We start from the raw sequence: 16239 nt of genomic DNA on the forward strand, positions 1-16239 counted from the left end.
TAGTTGCTGACTGAGGCTAATTCCTTAAAGTGAGATATGAACAGACGCCATCTCTTGTGAAATCCCTCCTCATTCCCATAAGCTAAATTCAACTTTCTCGAGGCTCATTAAGTCTCCCAGCCATTCTGAGGCACTGGGTGGAGCAACTGACCTCCAATCCGATAGGAGCCGCCTCCTCGCCGCCAGTGAGGCAAAGGCTAAGACATCTGCCCCCGTCCCTGTCAGGAACCCTGGCATGTCCGACACCCTGAAAATGGCCCCCAGGGGACTCGGCTCTAGGTCCAACTGTAACACTGTCGAAGTGGTGTGAAAAAAAGTGCCCCAGGACTTTCCCAGTTTTAAGCACGACTAAAACACGTGCACATGATTGGTTGCCCCCCTCCCGCACCTTTCACAAATGTCCTCAACCCCTTCGAACAGGCGACTCATTCTGAACCTCGCACAAGGTCGATGCATTTACCCTCTGTAACATTTTGCACCATAGCCCTTTCTCCAATGTCTCCCCCAATTCCTCCTCCCATTTGGCCTTCACCCCATCCAGGGAGTCTGATCCTGCTTTCATAATTTCTCCAGCAGTAGCCTAGGAAACTCCCCCCTCCATCCCCAACACCATCAACACCTCTTCCAGTGAAGAAGAAGGAGGTAACACTGGGAAGTAGGGAAGGTCTTCTTTATGAAAGCCCGTATCTGCATATATCTAAAAGCCTCCCTCCTCCGAAGCTCATTTTTCTTCCTCAATTCTTCAGATGTGGCAAAACGACATTCCAGAAACAAGTCTTTCAACGTGATCACACCTTTTTCCTCAACATAGTGTTCTTTTTTAAATTCTGAGTAACCAATTTTTTTTTCCAATTAATGGGCAATTTTGCATGGCCAATTCACCTACCCTGCACATCTTTGGGTTCTGGGGGTGAGACCCACAAACACGCGGGGAGACTGTGCAAACTCCTCACGGATAGTGACCTGGGCTGGGATCGAACCCGGGTTCTTGGCGCCGTTAGGCAGTAGTGTTAAAGACTGCGCAACGTGCCACCCCTCAACAGAATGTTAAGTAATATAGAAGTATTACTTGTTTTAATTTTGACAATATTAAAATATTGGGGGGTGGGGATTGGAGGTCAGATGTGGAGGCTTGGAGATCGGGAGGAGGGAATCGGATGTCCGGGGTGTTGGGCGTTGGGGAGGGTTGCTGGTTGGGTATGAATGGTGGTTGGGGGGTTGGACCTGGGAGGGGTGGGGAGGGGTATAGGGCATTGGACCTTGGGGAGAGAGTTTGGTGAGGTCAGGGTGTGGGGTTGTGAGATGGAAGTCAGGCCTCAGAGATCTGGTGGAACTCACAGGCCGGGGTGGGCGGTCCCAGATCAGTGGTGCCGGTTGTCAGAGATCAAGGATGGGGTGCAGATCTCAGGAATGGTGCCGGGGAGTTTGGATCGTGACTGAGTGATGTGGGAGGGAGGGCTTGCTTGGGACGGTGTTCTGGTCAGGTTGGTTGGGAGGGGTCAGGCCTGCAGGATGGAGTCCAGTCAGGTCGGACCTGCCAGGATCTTGGGGGGAGGAGGCTCTGATTAGTTTGAGCCTGTGAGATGGGCTCCGGTCAGGTTGGGAGAATCCCATGGTGAATCGGGTGGGTACCTTGAGTGGGGCAATTATGTGGTGGGGGTGACCCTGGGGGAGCAGTTTGAGGGGGTGAGTACTAGGAGGGAGTTCATCTGGGTCTTTACAAATGTTACCCAGAAGTTAGAAGAGGATTTAATTCTAACTTTTCTGGGTAGCTATTTGTGTAACACAGCAGGAACAGTTTTAAAGTGAACGATTTAAATCACATTTACAGATAGTTCATAGCGCAGTGCAATTGCCCAGAGGTAGTTTGCACTTCTGTGCAATTGCTGTGCAAACCCTTTCCTGGAAACTTCCAACGGGGAGTCCCCAGCGCATCCTTGCAATACTTTATTGAATCTCCTTAACAAACCATTATATTTTTCAACAATGTGAGACAACTTTTAATGGCACCAGGTGATGAGAATGAGAGAGAAAAAATGTGAATTGTTTTAATTACGTAGTCAATTTGATCATCCTACTTGTCAAATGCGATGCATTTTAAGAGATCAAAATGCTGATGCCCTGGAAGAATTGTCTTGCTAGCTAGGAGCTCCTCTTCAAGGAAGGGATAATGAGAAGGGTGTGCATGTGCCAAAACATCCAGAGTTGGCAGACACGAATGTCCCTAACCTGTACGGAATGAAGGTCATGCAGCGCCCGATCACCGTTGCGTGGAAGATGCCAGCTTGGCTGGCACCCTGGCACTGCCAGCCTGGCATACTAGCAGTGCCCCTGACAGCTGACACTGCCACCTGAGTACCTTGGAGCTGCCAGCCTGTCTTGCTGGCAGTACCCCTGCCAGCCTGAAAGTGCCTGGGTGGCACTGCGTGGGTAGCAGTGTCAAGGTGTCAGGCTGGTGGTGCCCAGGTGCTGATGTGTTAGGCAGGTAGGTTCGATGTGGATTGCACTCGATGCAGGGAAGCTAGAAACAGACGTCTAACACTGGACAAGATCCAACACTGTTTTATTCAACGATAGAACTGATATACACATTCAGCTGTGGATCGACACTATACTGAACTGACTGGAGACTTTGTAGTAGCCTGACCAGAGTTACTAGCTACCGCATGGTGTTTGCCCTTGCTAGCTCGTGGACTCTGACTGTCTCAGTGGCTGGGTCCAGAGAGAGCGGGAAACCTAGTCCCCTCTGACTTTATAGTGGGAGTGTCCTATCTAGTGATTGGCTGCACTGTGTTGTGTGCTTACTGGTCATCCTGTGTGTCAATCGCTGCCTGTCTGCATCTCATTATATACATGAGTGGATATTATGACAGGTGCCAGCGGGAATGCCAGAGTACACCTTGCCCAGAGCCCTGCCTTTCGCGAGATTCAACGGCCTAGTCGCAACACCAAGTCAGATGCAACAAGGTCATTAAATTGCGCCTGCAGTCTTTGAAATCGTGTGGTTACGTAAAGGAGCAGTTTGCTTGGAGACACTTCTACTGGTACTTGACAAATGAGGGAATACAGACGGACTGCTCCCCTTGGTTTAGACAAGAAGGCTGAAGCTGGTACCAGTACAGCTACAGAATTCCAGTTCAAAGGTGGATTTAGCCATGGTCATGGACAACCTCAATAAATTTGTTGCATAAAATGAAGTCAATTGAAAAACATGATAAAAATAAATAAATCCTGCTAAAAGATACAGGTGTAATCAATGAAGAGTATCTGAGGCTAATAGAAGAGATCAGTTAGAATTGTGAAATCTGTAAACTGCACTAAAATATGCCACCAATTCCTAAGGCCAGATGTTGGCAGTTTTTTGTTCACTATCGTGCGTGCATGATGGGGACTGTATTAGTTGTTAGAATTTTATTTTATCATCTCCACATGAATCCTGAGATCTGTCCAAAGTGACCCCAGAGAACCTAGTTAGGCCTTCTAACTAGCCTGCCTTGACACCATCCATCACTGTGGCCACCTCGTGTCTCCCAAGGATGTTGTGCTTTATAAATTTTGAGTACCCAATTCTTTTTTTCCCAATTAAGGGGCAATTTAGCATGGCCAATTCACCTATCCAGCACATCTTTTAGGGTTATCGGTGTTGTGTTATGCTTCTTCATGTAGCATAAGCTGCTTCTTGATGTATACTCTGACAAAGGAAGGTTCAGACTTGGAGATAGGTTTAACACATTTATTGGACAATTAACAATTCTCCTACTTGAGTTTGTCTCTCCTGCTAATCTTGGTATAGTAACTCAATCTAACTAACCAGTCTGCTCTAAGCCATGCGGTGGGTGTGATGTTTCCGATCTGCCCCTGTCTCGCCTGTGGAAAGGGAAAGAGCATGTGTGCTCTGTCCTTTTATATGGGTTGCCCCCTTGTGGTAGTGTCACCTCTGGGTGTCTTGACTGCCCATTGGTTTTGTCCTATTCTGTGTGTTCATTAGCTGTATGTCTGCATGTCATGATATCTCTGGTGCTCCCTCTAGTGTTTACTCAGTCCTAATATATTTGCATTAACCCCTTGTGTATTTACAATGATGCATATCACCACATCCCCCCTTTTTTCGTGTTCCATTGTTTCTGTACAGTGTTCAAGAAAATTGAACAAAATAGGTAGATAAGTGATGACATGTACAAGTCATGATGACACTGATGATTACACAATACCAAATAATATGTAGGAATCCAAAGTTCATGAATTAATATGGTCGAGTGGCTTTCTTGTTTTGTTGGTGAAGTGGTGATGTTGATGGTGGCATTTCCTTGTGAACGCCGTCAGTGTCCTTGTGCTTAAGGAACCAAGAAGTCATCAGGAGGTGCGCAGATAGTCAAATCACTTTGTTGTCTGATTTGGACTCTTTTTTTCTATGCTTGTGGTAGCGATGCAGTATGTAATCTGTGTTGTCTGACCTGGACTGTTTCTTGTGATTGTGATATTGTCATCTGCCTTGAAAGCTGGTTTGCTTGTTCGTAGTGGAGCAAACTTGAATCAGTGAGATTTGCTGTCAAGCCACGGTATGGCTGTACTCTTCCCAGTGTTAGGAGCTGTGCTGTTACACTGTCCTGCATTCACAGAGTTGTACCATGTCGTACCAGTCATTGTTCCATTGCTGTTGGTTTTGTCGCGCTTGGTGTTGACGTTGGTGCCTTTGGTCCGCTTCTTGTTGTCGTTGGTGTTGTTGTTTTTGTAGGTTTTGTTGTTGTGCTTGTTGTGCTCAATGACCACACTGAGTGGATAATGCGAGTCCTTCACAAAGTTACTTGTGTCAGTGTCCTTTGTGGCATCTGCTGTTTCATTGAGCGTGCCGTCTCTGATTCCTCGGCGCTCCCCGTCTGGAGTCATGTCCGGTTCACTGGAATCATCTTTGGCTTGTCGATGTTCCCCGTCTGGAGTCCTTTCTGGATCACCTGAATCAGCTTTGGTTTCTTGACACTCCCCGTCCGGAGTCATTTCAGGTTCACTTGAATCATCTGAGGTGTCTTGATGCTCCCCGTCTGGAGTCAAAACGTTCAGGAATGCATTTTCTTGTGGAGAGGCTCGAGTGGATGAGTTTGAATTAATGTGGTGTCACTGGAGTCACTAGTAGCCTCACTTTGATTGTTGAGTGCCTCTGTACATACTAGCTGAGATCTGTCAGTCTCGCTGAGATGTCGCACATCTTGGGCGTCATTCTCCGCCGGCGGGAGTCTCTGTTTTGCCGGCGCCCGGGGGTTTCCCGACGGCGTGGGGCTGCCCCACAATGGGAAACCCCATTGACATGCCGGTGTTATGGAGACTCCCGCCGGCCGGTCGGGGCAGAAATGTGGCGGGGCGGGTAGGAGAATTTTGCCCCTTGTATGGGAATTGTGAAGCCTTTGTCACTTGCCGCACATACAGTGGGTATATCTTCAGTGTCTTCTTGTCTGTTAGATGAGCTGGGTAGACTGTCAGAGTCTTCTTCTGTTGGGCCAAATAATCTGGGTAGACTGTCACAGTCGTCTTGCTGTGCACTTGAGCATGGCAGACTTGCATCGTCTGCTGCTGGTTGCTCAGATAAGGTTGCTAGACCTTCATGGTCTTGTTCATGCAAGGACTGCACTCTGGAGTCTTGCATTGCTTCCATCGTGGAGTCTGTCAACGAGCTTGCTGTGGAAGCTTGTACCGCTCTCTCTGTGGAGTCTGGCATCATTCCCTGTGTGGAGTCATGCAGTGGTCTTGATGTGGAGTTGATCTGTGCACTCTCAACGGAGTCGTGCAGTGGTCTCGCTGTGGAGTCTTTCTGTGTTCTCTGTGTGTAGACATGCAGTGGTCTCGCTGTGAAGTCTTTCATCACTCTCTGTGTGGAGACATTCAGTGGTCTCGCCGTGGAGTTTGTCATCGCTTTCTGTGCGGAGTCGGGGACTCTTCGTGGTACATGGACCACTCTTTGTGTGGAGTCGGGGACTCGTCCTGGTGCGTGGACCACTCTCTGTGTGGAGTCGGGGACTCTTCGTGGTGCGTGGACCACTCTTTGTGTGGAGTCGGGGACTCTTCGTGGTGCGTGGACCACTCTCTGTGTGGAGTCGGGGACTCTTCGTGGTGCGTGGACCACTCTTTGTGTGGAGTCGGGGACTCTTCGTGGTGCGTGGAGCACTGTTCGTGGTGCGTGAACCACTGGTTTGTCGTCAGGCCACTCTCTGTGGGCTTGGACCTCTCTCTGTCTCTTGGTGTCAGACCGTTCGCTGTGGGCTTGTACCTCTCTTTGACTCTTGGAGTCAGGCCGCTCTCTGTGGGCTTGTACCTCTCTCTTGTCTTGCCCCTTTGAGTATTTGAAGGTCTTGAAGATTTCTGCTGCACTTGAACCCGCAATGGTGAGCAGAAGCTTTATTTTCTCTGCATCCGCCACGCCATCTACGTCAGACGCTACCAGGTAGATCTCAAATTTCTGTTTGAATGCATGCCAGTTGGCACGGAGACTGCCGTGGTACTTAAGCTGCTGAGGAACCGGAATCTTGAACATCTTGCCTGGGTGCTGTTGCTGGTAGTCACGGATCTTGCTGAGTTGAACTATATAGATTCAACAGGGCACTACTGGTACCATGTTGTGTTATGCTTCTTCATGTAGCATAAGCTGCTTCCTTGATGTATACTCTGACAAAGGAAGGTTCAGACTTGGAGATAGGTTTAACACATTTATTGAACAATTAACAATTCTCCTACTTGAGTTCGACTCTCCTGCTAATCTTGGTATAGTAACTCAATCTAACTAACCAGTCTGCTCTAAGCCATGCGGTGGGTGTGATGCTCTGATCTGCCCCTGTCTTGCCTGTGGAAAGAGAAAGAGCATGTGTGCCCTGTCCTTTTATATGGGTTGCCCCCTTGTGGTAGTGTCACCTCTGGGTGTCTTGACTGCCCATTGGTTTTGTCCTATTCTGTGTGTTCATTAGCTGTATGTCTGCATGTCATGATGTCTCTGGTGCTGCCTCTAGTGTTTACTCAGTCCTAGTGTGTTTGCATTAACCCCTTGTGTATTTACAGTGATGCATATCACCACAGTGGGGGTGAGACCCATGTGGACATGGAGGGAATGTGCAAACTCTACACAGATAGTGACCCGGGGCCAGGATTGAACCCAGGACCTCAGTGCCATGAGGCAGCAGTGCTAACCACTGCGCCACCATGCTGCCCAACTCCCAAGGGTGTTGTCCAAAATCTAGCCCAGCCTGCCTTCACAGAATGAGGAAATTTCCTGACCTGAACTACCTACCTCATAGCAGAAACCCAGCCCTTAGTGTAGGCCTTTCTGGTTCACACCTGTTTTTAAGGAGGTGGTTGCTGTGAATCTAAAGGTATAGGATAAAGACAGAAATATTTAAATTCTACACTTTGTTGACCTGTCTACCAGGTTTATTATTTCTACTATACTGCCTGGTACAGACAAAAAGATTATCATTGTTAAATAATGAAGAAATGAACAAGGACTAGACTTGTTATTTCTGACTTACAATGAAAGTAACTTTGCCAATGGCGGGTTTAGAGACAGATGTGAAAACCATGGTCATAAATACCATAGAGTCCCCTTAGCAAAGGCATGAAAGGAATCATGCTATTTTCAAAGAACTGCTGCAAAACATTTTATCTGATCAACTGTGACATGGATGATTCATGCAAAGAAGTTTTGATAGTTGGAGAGGATCATCAATAAGGCTACTTATGAAATCTCAAATTGCCTTCTGCTCTCAGTGAAAGTCCTCCTGTTCTAGAATTCTTGTTCAAGTTTTCTACACATTGAATGCTTTGCGTTCAGGGAGACAATCTTTCATGGAGCATGATGGTGTGGGAGAGTAAGAAACTATAGGCACCCAATGGACATAGGTAAACGTAGGCATTAGTAAAGATAGGTCACCATTGTAATACAGCTCTTGAATTAACCATCACATTGTACAACAGCAGATCCTCCAGCCTGTCATTTCATGGCGCCATGTTCTACAACCCCACGCCCGCACTCAGCGCTTCATCCCTGTGGGGTGTGAGGATGACAGATCTATTGTCTCTCACACTTCCCACACTGATGACTCAGTGAAGACTCTGATGCTGGCATGGGCCCTGTCCACTGGACCCACTCCTCCAATCCCCACCATCCATGGAAGGTGACACCCCCACCCTCAGCATCAACTCCCTGGCTTCTCATATCTGTCACTTTTCTCCTGTGATGAGGAGGCCAAGAGCTCACAATTGTTGAGAGGCTGCCCACCTTGGATGTAAGTTGGAGGAAAATACCAAGCCCCCTGACCTCAGAGAGGGCTTCAGTAGCTGAGAAAAGTCATCCAGCATCTCTGAACTGCATGACAAGCCCATTCATTGGCAGGACACGTTCAGTTCTCTATCAGGCAGGAGGCAGACATATCGCTGAGGATGACAGGAGCATTGCTCAATTCTTAATGCAAGTCATCATGATTCTCCTGCAGTATGCGGCCAGTCCAATCGCCTGCTCAACCAGCACCTGCATTGATGCATGAGCTTCATTATACCGAGCATCAGCAGGTGTTTGTGGCCTCCGTACTGGCATCATCAGCCACCTCCTGAGTGGGTACCCTCCCCTCCCTGTCCCCAAGGAGCCATCCCTCCTGCCGTTGCTCTCCCTCAAAGACGATTGGGATTTGTGAGCGTCCCAAGATGTAACCAGCATGGAGGCTCCCTGGGAAATGGGTACATACCTGCGAGATGGCCATTGAGGTAGTGGTGTACCTTGCAGTTTATGAATGGAGCTGCATGCTGCTATGGAGACCGCAGAGCCCCATGGGTGCTGTCGACAACTCCCTGCACCTGAGGCATGCCAGCTGAGCGGGCAAATCCCATGGCCATGGCATCATGGCTCACCTGGTACCATCCAAGTTGATGTACATGTGAACCTATGTGAATAGTGCATGTGTAGCCTCCCTTATGTACGTGTGCGGCAGACTGGTAAATGCCACACAGGTCACCCATGCTACCCTGAAATGTGCTCCAGGCATTGAAGTTCAGAGCACTTTGTCTTTAAAGGCCACAGCCAATGGATGACCTCCCAGTCCATGTGCTGCCAGCTCTTACATAATCTGGCAAAGGTGGTCCGCCGTCTCTTGGGACAGGTGCAGTCTTCTCCGGGACTGCAGTTCTGACATCTGGAGGGAGGAAGTCCTACGTTGGAATACCCTTGGCCAGTAATGCCTCCTCCGAGGCTCTGTCATCATTGGTCCTGCTCCTGGAGGGCAACAGGTCCTGACTCCCCCTCATCTGCAGGATGCGGGTCCTGGCCACGTATAGCAACACATCGATGTTGCTGCTGCTGGTCAATCGCAGTCAGAATAGCCAACTCCTCTAGCTCCATGATTCTTCAGAATAATAAACTAAAAGGAAGAGAACATCAAAGTGAGCGATGAGTATTCCTGACAGTGCTCTGACACTGCCCTGACACTCATCCCACTATGCTTCCGGGCTATCCATCCATGTGCTTGCCTCTCAGTGAGCACCTCTCCACTAAACCTCACTCCCTCCCCTTTAACATGCTAGCCACTTCCTCACAGTTGTTCCTCTCAACTCTACCTGGATGAAGAGCTTCGACCCAAGAGAGCCTTAGTGGTACCTAACCCCCGACCATTTCCCCCAGCCCAAGTGTTAGAAACATAGAAAATAGAAGCAGGAATAGGCTGTTCGACCTTCGAGTCTGCTCCACCATTCACGATGATCATGGCTGATCATCAAGTTCAATACCCTGATCCTGCCTTACCCCCATATCCCTTGATCCTTTTAGCTCCAAGAACCATATCTAATTCCTTCTTGAAATTACATAATTACTTTCTGTAGCAGCGAATTCCACACCTTTCTCTGGATGAAGAAATTTGTCCTCTGCTCTGTCCTAAAAGTCCTCAAACTATCACCCCTAGTTCTGGACTCCCCCACCATCGGGAACATTCTTTCTGAATCTACCCTGTCTAATCCTGTTAGAATTTTGTAAGTTTCTACAAGATCCCCTCTCACTCCTCTGAATTCCAATTAATATAATCCTAACTGATTTAGTCTCTCCTCATATGACAGTCCCGGCATCCCAGGAATCAGCTTGGTAAACCTTCGCTGTACAGCTTCCATAGCAAGAACATCCTTCCTCAGATAAGGACACCAAAACTGCATACAATACTCCAGGTGTGGCTTCACCAATGTCCTATATAATTGCAGTAAAACATCCCGATTCCTGTACTCAAATCCTCTCGCATTGAAGACCAACGTACCATTGGCCTTTGTTAATGCCTGCTGTATCTGCGCACTTACTTTCAGCAACTGATGCACAAGGACACCAAGGTCTCATTGAGTATCCACCTCTCTCAATTTACACCCATTTAAATATAATCCGCCTTCCTATTTTTGCAACCCAAGTGGATAACCTCGCATTTATCCACATTATATTGCATCTGCCAAGCATATGCCCACTCAGTCAGCCTGTCCAAATCCCACTGAAGCATCTCTGCATCCTCCCCACAGCTCACCCTCCCACCTAACATTATATCATCTGCAAATTTGGAGATAATATTTTTAGTTCCCACATCCAAATCATTAATATATAATGTGAACAGCTGGGTTCCTAGCACAGATCCCTGCGGTACCCCACTTGTCACTGCCTGCCAATCAGAAGTCCATTTTTTCCAACTTTTTGCTTCCTGTCTGCTAATCAACTTTCTATTCATCTCAAAATACCAACTGTAATCCCATGAGTTTTAACTTTATATATTAATCTGCTATGGGAAACCTTGTTGAAAGCCTTCTGAAAGTCTAAATAAACCACATCCACCGGTTCTCCCTGGTCAACTCTGCTAGTTACATCTTCAAAGAATTCTAGAAGATTTGTCAAGCATGGTTTTCCTTTTGTAAATCCATGCTGACTTTGTCTGATTATACCACTGCTTTCCAAATGCTGTGCTATGAAATCCTTGACAATTGACTCCAGCAACTTCCCTACTACTGATGTTAGCCTCACTGATCTATTGTTCCTTGTTTTCTCTCTACCTCCGTTTTTGAATAGCAGGGTTCCAAACGCTACCTTCCAATCTGTAGGAATCATTCCAGAGTCCAAGGAATTTTCAAAAATGACCACCAATAGATTTATTATTTCAAAGGCCACTTCCTTAAATACTCTGGGATGAAGATAGGCCCTGGAAATTTGCCCACCTTCAATTCCATAAATTTTCCCCAAACCATTTATTTACTAATGCTAATTTCCTTCAGCTCCTCACTAAAACTTGTGCTTCTCAGAACTTCAGGTACATTATTAATTATTGTGAAGACAGAAGCAAAGTACAAATTTAGTTCCTCAGCCATTTCTTTGTTCCCTGTTATGAATTCCCCGTTTCTGACTGTACATGCCTATAGAAACTTTTACAGTCAGTTTTATGTTCCCCGCTAGTTTACTTTCAAATTGTATTTTCCCCTCCTTAATCAATCACTTGGTCTGCCTTTGCTGAGTTTTAAACTGTTCCCAATCACTTTTCTTGCTAATTTGTTTGCTTTTCTTTGAATCTAATACTATTAAATTCTAATATTGGTATTATTATTATCTCTAATTTCCCTTGTAAGCCATGGTTTGGCCTCAGTTCTCTTTCCACTCTTGCGTCAAATAGGAATAAACAACTTTTGGAGTACATCTATTTGTTCTTTGAATGCCTGCCATTTGGTCCATCGGGTCTGCACCAGCCCTTGGAAATAGCACCCCACCCAAGCCCACACTTCCACCCTATCCCCGTAACCCAGTAACCCAGCCTAACCTTTTTGGACACTAAGGGCAATTTAGCATGGCCAATCCACCTAACCTGCACATCTTTGGACTGTGGGAGGAACCCGGAGGAAACCTACGCAGACACGAGGAGAACGTGCAGACTCCGTACAGACAGTGACCCAAGCTGAGAACTTGAGACCCTGGCACGGTGTAGCAACAGTACTAACCACTGTGCTACCGCGGGAATATGGGAGGTACTGCCTGATTACCAGCCGCCAGATCCTTTTAAACCAAGGGGAGCCCCGAAATGAAGGGAAGGTAAGGCAAACGAGTAAGGTTTTTTGATTCCCTCCAGGCTTTGCTCCCGCGTCACCGATCCCGTGCATGGCTGACCCAGGCTCAAAATTGCTCCCACACTGTTACAGTTCATTCCTAAGGAGTAATTGGAATTATTTGAAAAATTAGAAGCAACAGGCATTGTGTACCTTAAATGCTTGTGTGTTTTGTGATGAAAGTCCTGAGGAAAAGAACACTGTAGATTAAATGCTTGATAATTGTAATGTGAGTGATCATGCCACTCATGATCATAGCTAGAGAATTTTGTGCAGTTCTAGAATCCGCATTATAGGAGGGATGTGATGGCACTAGAATGGATGCAGTGGAGATTTACCAGGATGTTGCCTGGGGCTGGAGACTTTTAGCTTTGAAGAGAGATTGGAAGTACTGGGATTCTTTTCCTTGGACTGGAGGAGACTGAGGGGGGCATGATTGAGATGTATACAGGCGGCAAGGTGGCCCAGTGGTTAGCAGTGTTGCCTTACGGCACCGACTACCGGAGTTCGATCCCAGCCCCAGGTCACTGTCCATGTGGAGTTTGCACATTCTCCCTGTGTCTGCGTGAGTCTCACCCCACGACCCAAAGATGTGTTGGGTAGGTGGATTGGCCACAGTAAACTGCCCCTCAATAAAAATTATATATATTTTTTAATGATTCAGATGTATAAACCAATGACGGGCACAGATAGAGTAGACAGGAAGAAACTCTTCCCCTTAGTGGAGGGATTAATGACCAGGGTGGTGGGAGTTTGGAACTCACTGCCTGAAATTGTGGTGGAGGCAGGCACTCTCATAACATTTAAGAAGTATTTAGATGTGCACTTACGATGCCAAGGCATTCAAGGCTATGGGCCAAGTGCTGGAAAATGGGATTAGAATACTTAGTGGTGGCTTTTGACCGGCGCAGGCACGATGAGCCAAAAGGCCTTTCTGTGCTGTCGACCTCTATGACTCTATGCATCATGACAGAGCTGTAACATCCACAGGCCAGTTGCCCAGAGTGGGTACCCACTTAACATATGTTCCAGAAGGATCCAGAGAATGCAGAGACTTAACAAATGCGCGACATGCAAGAAAACCTACTGGCAAGTTGAAATATTAACTTTAAATATCCCTGAATAGTACAAAACTAAGATTTTTTTTCCTCACAGGACCTAGGCATCACTGGCAAGGCCACTACATGGCAGTTAAGAGTCATGTGTAGTTCAGACCCGGTAAGGATAGCAGATGCTCCTAAAGGGCATTAACGAGCCAGATGGGGGTTTATGATGGTTTTGTGGTCATCATTACTCAGACTAATTTTTCAATTTCAGATTTTATTATTTGAATTTAGCATCCACCAGCTGCTATGGTGAGATTTAAACCTGTGCGTCCAGAGCATTAAAAAAATTCATTTACGGGACGTGGGCATCGCTGGCTAGACAAGCATTTATTACCCACCCCTAGTCATCCTGGCGAAGTTGGTAATGAGCTGTCTTCTTGAACTACAGCAGTCCCTGAGGTTTAGATACACCCACAGTGCTGTTAGGGAGGGAATTCCAGGAATTTGACTCAGCGGCAGTGAAGGAACGGTGATATAATTCCAAGTCAGGATGGTGAGTGACTTGGAGGGGAACCTCCAGGTGGCGGTGTTCCCAGATATCTACTGCTCTTCTCCTTCTAGATGGTAGTTGTCATGTGTTTGGAAGGTGCTGCAAAAGGAACCTTGGCGAGTTACTGTAGTGCATCTTGTAGATGATACACACGGCTGCCACTGTTGTCGGTGGTGGAGTGATTGAATGTTTATGGAAGGGTAGCGATCAAGTGGACTGTTTTGGTCTAGATGGTGTTGACATTCTTGAGTGTTGTTGAGCTGCATGTATCAAGGTAAGTGGAGAGGATTCCATTACACTCCTGACGTGTGCCTTGTAGATTGTGGAAAGGCTTTGGGTAGTCACGAGGTGAGTTACTCACCACGGGATTCTTCGCCTTTGACCTGCTCTGGTAGCTACGGCATTTATATGGCTGGTCCAGTTCAATTTCTGGTCAATGGCAAACCCCTGGACTTCGGGGTTATTGGACCAGTGACATTACAATTATGCCACCATATACCCCAGGATGATGGCCAATAAATGAGGTCCATGCACTGGCAGAAACGTTTGAAAGAGTGGCGAGTAAGAAAGTACATTGCAAGTATTGGGAGTCCAGAAGTTACCATTGTGTCAGAAAAGCTCTGAAACTGCAAGAAGAAGATCTCAACTAGGATTCCTGACAGCGATAAAAACAGGAATAGAGGCCATAGCTTGTATATATAAGGTCTGATTTTAATTTGGAAACAGAGAAAGAAACCTGTTAATTGTATATTTTTGGATTTGGATTGGATTTTGTTTATTGTCACGTGTACCGAGGTACAGTGAAAAGTGTTTTTCTGCGAGCAGCTTGTTATGGGCGAGGCAAAATGTCTGATGCCACTTTTCTAACGCTCCCTGCGATTCTGGATGGTACGCAGTTGTTATAAATTGTTTTATTCCTAAGCTATCCATAACTTCCTTGAATAACTTTGAAGTAAAATTTGATCCTTGATCCGATTGAATTTCTGTGGGTAGTCCATATCTAGTATAGAATTTGAGTAACTCCTCCACAATCCTTTTAGCTGTAATAGTACGTACTGGAATGGCCTCTGGAAACCTAGTAGACACATCCATTATAGTCAAAAGATATTGATTCCCACTTTTTGTTTCAGGAAGCGGTCCTACACAATCGATTAGGACCCTTGTAAAAGGTTCCTCAAATGCTGGAATGGGTATTAAGGGCGCTGGTGTTATCACTGCTTGAAGTTTCCCTGTCACTTGACATGTGTGACATGATTGACAAAATTTAACTACATCTTTATGTAGTCCAGGCCAATAACAATGTTTTTGGATTTTAGCTTGAGTTTTCCTTATTCCCAAATGACCTCCCACTGGTACCTCATGTGAAACTCGCAACACCTCCTTTCTATACCCTACCGGCAATACTACTTAATGAACTTCTACCCCCTTTTCATCCGCCTGCATATGTACAGGTCTCCATTTTCCCATCAAGACATCATTTTTACAGTAATAACACTCTGGTATACTCTCAGATTCCTCTTCCGTATATGCTTTCTGATATATCTGTTTTATTTCTACATCTTTCTGTTGTAACTCCGCCAATTTTCCTGAACTAAAAATATCCGCCTCATCCTCCACCTGTTCTTGTTCTTTTTCAACCATCTGATCAAAAATCGTTTCTGATAATTGCACTTCAACTTCATCTTCACTCTTTGATTTCTCCTCTTGTCTTAACCTGTGACTTTGCGACCTTGTTACTACACAATCCGGAAAAATCCCAGGATATTCGGCCTTCAGCACTTCAGTTGACTGATTTTCCACTGGCTTATCAACAACAGTAGGCATCACTCCCACCTGCAATCCAGCTATATCAATACCCAAGATAAACTGTATTCCTGGACAAAATAGTTTCTCTATTACTCCTACTAACACTTCACCACTCTTCACTGGACTTTCCAACCTTACCTTATATCATGGAACGCTACTCCTCTCACCCTGAATTCCACATATCACCACTTTTTCTGGCAACATTCTTCCCAAACTACATAATTCCTCATCTCTTACCATTAAAGATTGACTAGCCCCTGTATCTCTTAAAATTGTGACTTCTTTACCTGCTCCTCCTGATACACATGAATAAACTTTACCCACACAAGTAAATTCTTTAAAGACATCTGGCACCTTCTTAACATTACTTCTTGAACAGGCTGTACAACCGTTTGCTTCCCTTGGGCTTTCCTTTACCACTCTAACAAACCCCACTGTCTTATCCTGTTTTACCACATCAGCCTTCCCAGTGCTTTTCTTCAACCACCAACACTATGACTTTACATGGCCTAGTTTATTACAGTGAAAACATCTGAAACTTTTCATTTCTTTTCCACCCTCCTGGATTTCTTTTTTAATCTGAGGTACACTCTCTTTATTGTCTCCCATCAGATCACCTTTACCTTTACCACTTGAGTACTCGAGTAAATGTCCCCAGATTCCATCCCTCACTGGCTGAAACTGATTTTGGAAACCAATCTTTGATTTATGAACTAATTCATAATCATCTGCCATTTCTGCTGCTAATCTCGCAGTTTT

The 16239-nt window shown here is 46.1% G+C and overlaps 1 pseudogene; it reads left to right on the top strand.

Annotated features, from left to right (window-relative positions):
• Nucleotides 1–2110: 2110 nt before the first annotated feature.
• LOC140394795 (small ribosomal subunit protein eS10-like) lies at nt 2111–3178 on the top strand (annotated as a pseudogene).
• The last annotated feature ends 13061 nt before the right edge of the window (nt 3179–16239 follow it).

The sequence above is a fragment of the Scyliorhinus torazame genome, chromosome 18, assembly GCF_047496885.1.
Source record: "Scyliorhinus torazame isolate Kashiwa2021f chromosome 18, sScyTor2.1, whole genome shotgun sequence".
Classification (NCBI taxonomy): Eukaryota; Metazoa; Chordata; class Chondrichthyes; order Carcharhiniformes; family Scyliorhinidae; genus Scyliorhinus; species Scyliorhinus torazame.